The sequence below is a fragment of the Leucoraja erinacea genome, chromosome 35, assembly GCF_028641065.1.
Source record: "Leucoraja erinacea ecotype New England chromosome 35, Leri_hhj_1, whole genome shotgun sequence".
Lineage (NCBI taxonomy): Eukaryota > Metazoa > Chordata > Chondrichthyes > Rajiformes > Rajidae > Leucoraja > Leucoraja erinaceus.
Window position 1 is genome coordinate 4177759 of NC_073411.1, and position 10540 is coordinate 4188298.

A 10540-nucleotide genomic window follows, 5' to 3' on the forward strand; every position below is an offset into this window, starting at 1 on the left:
CCCCCACGACCTCAGGAAATGCTGCCTGACCCGCCGACTTACTCGAGCCCTTTGCCCAAGATTCCCGTGGTCTCTTCAGTCTCCAGAGTCTGTGCGTCTAACACGGGCGCTGTGCGTGTGCATGCGTGCGCCTGCATGTGTGTGGCATTAAACAAATATTGCCACAGGACATATCTTTCACCGTAATCTCCCTCCTCTGTTTTAAAGTTGGATCGCAGCCTAAACACTCAACATCATACAGCTGGAGCCCAGCGCCCTGATTTAATTATACGCAGCAAGCCTACTGCATTGGTGCAAGGTTTTGCCAAGAGCGTTGGCTATGTCTGCTGCATTCCTCTCTCCTGCAGGCTCCCCCCCCCATCTCCTAGTTTAATGTAGTTTAGTTTATTGTCACGTGTACTGAGGTACAGTGAAAAGCAGTTTTGTTGTGTGCTATCCAGTTAGCGGGAGGACTGTACACGGCCTCGGCAGGGCCAACAGCACAATCAAGGACCAGCCTCACCCAGGCCAGTCCCTCTTCTCCCCTCTCCCATCGGGCAAGAGGTACAGGAGTGTGAAAACGCACAGAAGATAGACAAAAATGCTGGAGAAACTCAGCGGGTGAGGCAGCATCCCAGCATTTTTTGTCTACCTCCGATTTTTCCAGCATCTGCAGTTCTTTCTTACATCTCCAGATTCAGGGACAGATGCTTCCCTAGTGTTATCAGGCAACTGAACCATCATTCCGCAACCAGAGAGCGGAGCTGAACGACTCATTGGAGACCCTCTACCTCATGGAAGACCCTCGGACTTTTTTTGATCAGACTTTACTGGCTTTATCTTCAACATCATTCACATGAATCCCTTTATCATCTCCGAGGATCCTCCAGTGCTTCTACGCAGCGGCGGTGGAAAGCATCTTGTCCGGGAACATTACCATCTGGTTTGGGAATTGCTCTGCCAAGGACAAGAAGGCTCTGCAGAGAGTAGTGCGTTCGGCCGAACGCACTATGGGAACTTCACTCGCCCCCCTGCAGGAACTATACAACAGGAGGTGCAACTCCAGAGCAAATAAAATCATGGGAGACCCCTTCCACCCCTGCAACGGACTGTTCCAGCCGCTACGGTCAGGCAAACGCCTCCGTTGCCATGCGGTGAGAACGGAGAGGTTGAGAAGGAGTTTCTTCCCAGAGGCAATTCGGACTGTAAACGCCTATCTCACCAGGGACTAACTCTACTGAACGTTTTCCTTCTATTATTTATTATGTAAAAGAATATGTGTGTTATGATTGTGTGTATAATTTGTTTGGTTGTTTTGTTGTTTGTCTTTTGCACAAACGTCCGCGAGCATTGCCACTTTCATTTCACTGCACATCTCGTATGTGTATGTGACAAATAAACTTGACTTGACTTGATGTATCTGTACACTGTGGACGGCTCGATTGTAATCATGTGTTGTCTTTCTGCTGGTTGGTTAGCACGCAGCAAAAGCTTTTCACTGTACCTCGGTACACGTGACAATAAACCAAACTAATTTTAAAAAGACAATATCACAATCGAGCCATCCACAATTTACAGATACAGGATAAAGGGAATAACATTTAGTGCAAGATACACCCGATTAAAGATAGCCCTAGAGTCTCCAACGAGGTAGATGGGAGGTCAGGACGTCTCTAGTTGGTGATAGGATGGTTCTGTTGCCAGATAACAGCTAGGAGTTTTTTTTTATAGACTTTAGAGATACATCGTGGGAACAGGCCCTTCGGCCCACCAGATCTGTGCTAACCAACCATACACTATCCTACACACTAAGGATCATTTATAATTTTACCAAAGCCAATTAACCTACAAACCTGCACATCTTTGGAGTGTGGGAGGAACTGAGGGAGTACTTGGAGAAATTCCACAATGAGACAGGGAGAACATACAACCACATTAACCCCATTCTCTTGCCTTCTTCCCATAACCCCTGACACCCGTACTAATCAAGAACCTATCTATCTGCCTTAATATTTTCCATCCATGGTCTCCACAGCCTTCTGTGGCAATGAATTCCACAGATTCACCACCCTCTGACTAAAGAAATTCCTCCTCATCTCCAACCAAAAGGAACGCCCTTTAATTCTGAGGCTGTGACCTCTAGTCCTAGACTCTCCCACTAGTGGAAACATCCACTCTATCCAGGCCTTTCAATAGTCGGTAAGTTTCAATGAGGTTCCCCCCTCATTCTTCTAAAGTCCAGCGAGTACATAGAAACATAGAAATTAGCTGCAGGAGTAGGCCATTCGGCCCTTCGAGCCTGCACCGCCATTCAATATGATCATGGCTGATCATCCAACTCAGTATCCCGTACCTGCCTCTCTCCATACCCCCTGATCCCCTTAGCCACAAGGGCCACATCTAACTCCCTCTTAAATGTAGCCAATGAACTGGCCTCAACTACCCTCTGTGGCAGAGAGTTCCAGAGATTCACCACTCTATTTGTGAAAAAAGTTCTTCTCATCTTGGTTTTAAAGGATTTCCCCCTTATCCTTAAGCTGTGACCCCTTGTCCTGGACTTCCCCAACATCGGGAACAATCTTCCTGCATCTAGCCTGTCCAACCCCTTAAGAATTTTGTAAGTTTCTATAAGATCCCCTCTCAATCTCCTAAATTCTAGAAAATATAAACCAAGTCTATCCAGTCTTTCTTCATAAGACAGTCCTGACATCCCAGGAATCAGTCTGGTACAGGCCCAGTGCCATCAAATGCTCATCATATGTTAACCCACTCGTTGCTGGGATCATTCCTGTAAACCCCCTCGGGACCCTCTCCAGCACCAGAACATCAATTCTCTGATATGGGGCCCAAAATTGCTCAAAATACTCCAAATGCCTTGCCTATTTAAATCTGCCCAAAACGCCTCTTACACATACTGATTATACCTGATTGCACCTTCTAATCAGCTAGACACTCCAGATTTTAACCACTCTCTGTGTAAAAATCTTACCACTCAAATCCCCTTTAAAAATCCTTCCTCTCACCTTCAAACTATGCTTGCTATTAGAAACATAGAAACATAGAAAATAGGTGCGGGAGGAGCCAGCACCGCCCTTCATTGTGATCATGGCTGATCGTCCCCTTATCAATAACCCGTGCCTGCCTTCTCCCCATATCCCTTGACTCTACTAGCCCCTAGAGCTCTATCTAACTCTCTCTTAAATTCATCCAGTGACTTGGCCTCCACAGCCCTCTGTGGCAGGGAATTCCACAAATTCACAACTCTCTGGGTGAAAACGTTTTTTCTCACCTCAGTCTTAAATGACCTCCCCTTGATTCTAAGACTGTGGCCCCTGGTTCTGGACTCGCGCAACATTGGGAACATTTTTCCTGCATCTAGCTTGTCCAGTCCTTTTATAATTTGATATGTTTCTATAAGATCCCCCCTCATCCTTCTAAACTCTAAACTTTTGATGAAACTATCGCGATGAGCTACTCAAGATAGACACAAAGTGCTGGAGTAACTCAGCAGGTCAGGTAATATCTCTGGAGAAAAAGTGACATTTCGGGTCGAGACCCTTCTTCTGGGTGGGTCTGTTTTCCCTGGGGCGCAGGAGGCTGAGTAGTGACACGGAACAGCACAGGAACAGGCCCTTCGGCCCACAATGTCCGTGCCAAACATGACACCAAGACAAACTAATCTCCCTCCCTGCATGGTATCCATACCCCTCCATCCCAGCGTATCTAACAGCCTCTTAGACATCACTATTGCATCCACCTCCACCACCACCCCCGGCAGCACGTTCCAGGCAAAACACGCACCCATTTAATCTTCTTTAAAACGTAAGACAGACACAAAATGCTGGAGTAACTCAGCGGGACAGGCAGCATCTCTGGAGAGAAGGAATGGGTGACGTTTCGGGTTGAGACCCTTCTTCGGACTCATTTAAAATGTACCCCCCCTCACCTTAAAGCTATGCCCGCTAGTCTTTGACATTTCCATTCTGAAGGAACAAGGTTCTGGCTGTCTACCCTGTCTACGCCTCTAATCATTGTATTTACTTCTCTCAGGTCTCCCCTCAACCTCTGGCGTTCCAGAGAAGGCATTCCTAATCTGTCCAACCTCTTTGTGTAGTTAATACCCTCTAATCCCAGCTCCTTGGCGTGATGGTGGTGTGTAGACACATGAGAGGCAGAGAGAGGATAGGGAGGCTGTTTTTCTGGATATAATTCCTGTACATCTCATCACCTCCCACTTCATGCCTACACATCTCTCCTGCACCTTGTGGACTAGGGTACCACGGTCATCTGTCCTCCCTTCTGGCCTCCAGTGAATGAGGGAAGTCCCCGCCCCACACTGGCCAATTGTCCATGGTCAGTACACTTGGATCCAGCCACATTGAAGCAGTGGTCCAGAAAGTACATCAACGCCTCTACTTTCTTAGCCGGGCTTGGGAAGTTCAGCATGTCCCCAACAACTCTCGACAACCTCTACAGATGCGCCGTAGAAAGCATTTTACCAAAGATCCTATGGCGGAGCAAGATAGACCACTCCTGCTAAACGCAATGGGCTGACGTGTAGTACGCAACGGAGCGGAACGTGGGCCTTTTTTTCATCCATTTCAGTAACCCGACCCGACTTTGGTTATCCCTCTTGCACTATTACCCCTCAACGTTGCGGGGGAACAGTTTGTGTTAATAAATTATAATTCCGAAAATGAGGAGAAGATTTTCCCCAACAAACTTTTATTTTTACGAGGATGTTTCCGTAACCGGCTTCCGTCTCCGCACTAGTATCTTTGCTCCGCTACGGGATCTTTGGTGCGGAGACGGAAGCCGGTTAGGGAAACGGGGCCATGAATCTGCCCATGACCGCACTATGTCCTTTTCGTCGAGTGGACTATCTTGCTCGCTATAGGATCTTTGCATTTTACCACATTGCATCACGGCCTGGTCTGGGAACAGCTCCATCCAAGGCAGCAGATAATTACAGAGTCGTGGACTCAGCCCAGACCAGCACACGAACCAACCTCCCTTCCATTGACTCCATCCTCACCTCACGCTGCCTCGGCAAGGCCAACAGCATCATCAAGGACCAGTCTCACCCCGGTCACTCCCTCTTCTCCCCTCTCCCATCGGACAAGAGATAATGAAGTGTGAAAACCTCCAGATTCAGGGATAGTTCTTCCCCAGTTGTGATCAGGCAACAGAACCATCGAGAGTGCAGTCAATAGACAATAGACAATAGGTGCAGGAGTGGGCCATTCGGCCCTTCGAGCCAGCACCGCCATTCAATGTGATCATGGCTGATCATCCCCAATCAGTACCCCGTTCCTGCCTTCTCCCCATATCCCCTGACTCCGCTATTTTTAAGAGCCCTATCTAGCTCTCTCTTGAAAGCATCCAGAGAACCAACCTCCACCACCCTCTGAGGCAGAGAATTCCACAGACTCACCACTCTCTGTGAGGAAAACTGTTTCCACGTCTCTATTCTAAATGGCTTACTCCTTATTCGTAAACTGTGGCCCCTGGTTCTGGACCTCCCATCCACCCCATTGGAGACCTTCGAACTATCTGCCTCAAAAAGGCAACTAAAATCATCATGGGACACACAATCTACACATGGCACTAATGTGAATGGAGGTTCCACAAGGTGGCTAAATGTCTCCTCAGTTTAGGGTGACTAAGGATGAGTAATAAATGCTGGCACTGCTGGGCAATATCTCCAACCCATCAATGATTACCAGACAAATATGATGGGAGAAAAGCACACACCGCGCATTCAAGTCCCTGGCTTCCATCCTCCAGTAGGGCCGACTAATTATGCGACAACCTGCATTTATTTAGCACCAAACCATCCTCATGCATCACTAAGCCATTTACATTTAAACAATGTGTTGGAGGACTCAGCGGATCGGGCAGCTTCCACGAGGAGAGAAACACAGTCATTGTTTCAGGTTCAAGAATCATCATCAGAGGACTTTGGGCAGCACGATGCCACACGGGTCGCGGCTACTCGAACGCCGTGCGGTTTTGCAGCTTCACGACGTCGGTCTCAACCCGAGACTGCGAGCTCCTTGATGTTAAAGTCCGCAGGCCGCGGTTGGAGCGTCGATCCCAGGCAAGGGATCGGCTCCGGTGGTAAGTCCACGGCCCCGCGGTGGGGCTCAAAGTCAGTCCCGAGCGTGGCCTCCAGCTCCACCATGTTAGGCTGCAGAGCAACCGGAGATACGACCCGGAAAATAATCGCAACTCTGGCAGGGTAAGACATTTCCCCCCCACTCCCCCACCCCCCACATAAAACAAACCGGAGAACATTAACACAAAGTTTTTACACACACCAAAAATAACAAAATAAAGATGAAAAGCGCAGACAGACTGTAGGCGAGGCAGCCATCAAAGCTCCACCCATGTGGGTAAAGTCATCTGGGCGGCAAGGTTGCGCAGCTGTAGAGTTGCTGCCTCACAGCGCCAGAGACCCAGGTTTGATCCTGACTACGGGCGCTGTCTGTACAGAGTTTGTACGTTCCCCCCGTGACCTGCGTAGGTTTTCTCCGCAACCTCCTGTTTCTTCCCACACTCCAAAGACGCGCAGGTTTGTAGGATAATTGACTTGCTGTAATTGTACATTGTCCATGGTGGGTGTAGGGTAGTGTAAGTGTGCAGGGGTCGTTGGTCGGTGTGGACTCGGTGGGCCGTAGGGCTTGTTTCTGCATTGTATCTCTAAACCAAACTGTATCTGAGAGTGGTCAATTATCCCTTTCCTCTGGACAGGTACATGGATAGGAAAGTTTAGAGGGATGTGGTCCAAAATGAAGGCAGGTGGGACTAGTGTAGATGGGCTATCTTAGTCGGCACGGGCAAGTTGGGCCGAACGGCCTGTTTCCATGCTGTATGAATCTGTGATGATCTGAAACATCAAACTATCACACCATACTCGTCTTGCCTGCCCTTCCAGCTTTGAAGAAGGGTGCCAATCTGTAAAGTCACCTGTCCATTCCCTCCACAGATGCTACCTGACCCGCCGAGTTCCTCCAGCACTTTGTGTTTTTGCTCAAGATTGCAGCATCTGCAGTGTTTTTCTATTCCGTAGCATCTTCCGTTTTTGTCTCGGGTTTGTGGAATCTGCAGGTTTTTACTTCTACCCACTGTGGGCGAGAGACTTGGAGATGGTTGGATTCTTGCCCCCACCCCCCCCACCGGTTCTGTCCATGTCACCTCGTGCTCGACTGGTAAACAGGAGGGGGCTGTAGAACTATCACAACTACATGACCACCGAGCTGAAATCGTAAGGAAAGATCTATACAAAGGTGTGGGATAGGTGTGTAGGAAAGAACTGTAGATGCTGGTTTAAATCGAAGGTAGACACAACATGCTGGAGTAAAGGGCCTGTCCCACTTGGGTGTTATTTGCGAGCATTTTGAGAATCCCAAAACCCTGGGGCGCCACGCGCTAGCCACGCCACCACACCTCACCACGCGCCATGCGCGCGTAATGCACGTGTCACGACGCGCGCATCGTGCATTGTGATGCGTAATTGATGTCACGTGGCACAGGCCAACGGTGATTGGCTTCATCAGCAACAACGATGAGCTGGCCTACAGGGAGGAGGTCCAACACTTAGCAGCCTGGTGCGCTGACAACAACCTGGCCCTTAACTCCAAGAAGACCAAGGAGCTCATTGTAGACTTCAGGAAGTCCAGAGGTGGCACGCACACCCCCATCCACATTAACGGGACGGAGGTGGAACGTGTTTCTAGCTTCAGGTTCCTGGGAGTCAACATCTCCGATGACCTCTCTTGGACCCACAATACCTCTACTCTGATCAAGAAGGCTCATCAGCGTCTCTTCTTCCTGAGGAGACTGAAGAAGGTCCATCTGTCTCCTCAGATCCTGGTGAACTTCTACCGCTGCACCATCGAGAGCATCCTTACCAACTGCATCACAGTATGGTATGGCAACTGCTCTGTCTCCGACCGGAAGGCATTGCAGAGGGTGGTGAAAATTGCCCAACGCATCACCGGTTCCTCGCTCCCCTCCATTGAGTCTGTCCAAAGCAAGCGTTGTCTGCGGAGGGGGCTCAGCATCGCCAAGGACTGCTCTCACCCCAACCATGGACTGTTTACCCTCCTACCATCCGGGAGGCGCTACAGGTCTCTCCGTTGCCAAACCAGCAGGTCGAGGAACAGCTTCTTCCCGGCGGCTGTCACTCTACTCAACAACGTACCTCGGTGACTGCCAATCACCACCCCCCCCGGACACATTATTATTTATTCAAATCATTTGCTATGTCGCTCTTCAAGGGAGATGCTAAATGCATTTCGTTGTCTCTGTACTGTACACTGACAATGACAATTAAAATTGAATCTGAATCTGAATCTGAATCTGAGGCCCTTAACTCAGCGGGACAGGCAGCAACTCTGGAGAGAAGCACTGGGTGACGTTTCTGATCGAGACCCTTCTTCAGAGTAGGAATGGTCCCCTTCCACCTATACCCCTCTCTCTGGCATCGTTTATCTGACACCCTTAGCCTCCTCTTCAGCTCCAGTGTCTGTCCACCCATCCTCCAATCAATCCTCCCCCCCCCCGTACCCACCTATCACTCCCAGTCTGACCCTTGACATCACTTTACCCTGTTCTCCAGGGGTGCTGCCAGACCTGCTGAGTTACTCCAGCACTTTGTGTCTTCTTTTTTTTTTGCCCTTCACTTTTGCAGCTTTTCAAGAATCAAGTGTTTTATTGTCATGTGAACTAAAGCGGAATAATGACATTCTAACTTGTAGCAGCACGGCAGATACGTAAACATGGTACACTGCATATATAACCCATAATATACAACAAAATGTTCAGTATCGATATATATACATATTGAAATAAACATATAGACAATAATAGTGCAACAATAATATCTGTGTCGTTTGGAGCCTATTTGGAGGATGTGGTGTATAATAGCCTGATGGCTGCAGAGGAGAAGCTGCTCCTGAACCCGGATGTTACAGTTTTCAGGCTCCTGTACCTTCTTCCCAATGGCAGGGGTGAGATGAGTGTGTGGCCTGGATGGTGTGGGTCTCTGATGATGCTGGCTGCCTGTTTGAGGTGGTGGAGACTTTAAATTCAGGATATTCAACAGGTCAGAACATTTCTATTTATGGCAGAAACCTCTGGAGTGGTGGGGGGGGGGGGGATGGAGATAGGGAGGGGGGAGAGATTGGAAGGGGGGGGGCAAGATTGGGAGGGGGGAAGGTACACAAAAATGCTGGAGAAACTCAGCGGGGTGCGTCAGCATCTATGGAGCGAAGGAAATAGGCAACGTTTCGGGCCGAAACCCTTCTTCTTGGGGAGGGGGAGAAGATGGCATTACAAGAGGCGAGATTGGGGGGGGAGAGATCAGATGGTGGGGTGGAAGGGGGGGCAAGATTGGGAGGGGGAGCGGGGGGGGGGGGGGGGGGGGGGGGTTGGGGGAAGGAGATTTTGAGGGGGGAAAAATTGGGAGTGGTAGAGAGATGGGGGGGGGGCAAGAGATTGGGAAGGGGAGAGATTGCGAGAATGGGGAGGGGGGGATGACGAAGGGAGAGATTGGGAGGGGAGTGGAGTGGTGAGAGAGATGGGAATATTGGGAGGAGGGAGTGATCGTGAGGGGAGAGAGACGGGGGGGGGGGGGGTGATTGGGAGGGGGGGGATATTGGGAGCTGGGAGGAATCGGGAAGTCGGTGGGGAGAGAGCGGGAAGGGGGGAGGTCAGGACGGGGGGAGAGATCGGGGAGGGGAGGGGGGGGGGGGTCGAGAGGGGCAGAGATGGGGGAGGGGGGAAATACCAGGAAGGAGGATGGGGGGGGGGGGGGGGGGGGGAGATGGAGGAGATTAGGGAGTAGTGAGATCGGGGCAGGAGATATCATAGGGAAAACTTGGTAGGCAGAAAAATACTTTTGATCGAAGCTCCTTATAATGGTGAGCAAGAGAAAGAAAGTCTTGGTTTCAACCCCAAGAAGGGACAAAAGGCGATGATTATTCAGGGCATTGATTGCCTGAAGTCTTGGCGTGCGGTGCAGACTTTCAAAAACACTAACTGCGTGAAAGGAAGAAAAATCACACACACATACATACACGCACAAAAAAACCAAACTCCCTGGAGGGGGAATAAAACAAACAGCTAGAGACGGGCGAACGTTACGCGGTTGGAAACAATCTAAGCGCCGCAGCGTGTAAAAGAAACAGTTCCTCAAAGATATTTTTCACGTTGACGAGGAGGACGGAGATGGGCTGGAATCTATACAAAGGGGAGGAAAAAACAACCGCTCTGGGAGAGAGCTCGGCGCTGGCGGCCGACTTGCTACAAAGCCGCCGAGTTGGACTGAGAAAGTTTGCAACACATCGCCCCAACTTTTCTCCCAGTGAAATCTCACATTGAAACTGACCAGCGCCGCTGCAACTCACTCACCGCCTGGGTGATACGTCCCCGCTCACACACACACACACGCACGCAACAGGGTTTGGAGATCCTTTTTTTCCCGAAGAATCTTCCTCTTTCTTTACCTTTTGTTCGCCTGTGTGTCCCGAGGCTCATGAGTAGCAGGGAGAGCGGG

General features: G+C 49.9%; 1 protein-coding gene across 7 annotated transcripts in view; it reads right to left on the reverse strand.

Annotated features, from left to right (window-relative positions):
- Positions 1 to 10540, reverse strand: part of LOC129713207 (fibroblast growth factor receptor 1-like) — a 156063-nt gene extending 145523 nt beyond the window's left edge. For 2 of the 7 annotated variants that reach the window (XM_055662125.1, XM_055662119.1), the window contains exon 1: positions 10396 to 10537. The gene's annotated coding sequence lies outside the window, so the exon portion shown is untranslated. Of the gene's footprint in view, positions 1 to 10395 lie in introns of all 7 variants that reach the window. The other 5 variants (XM_055662120.1, XM_055662126.1, XM_055662124.1 and 2 more) reach the window with 5 other exon arrangements.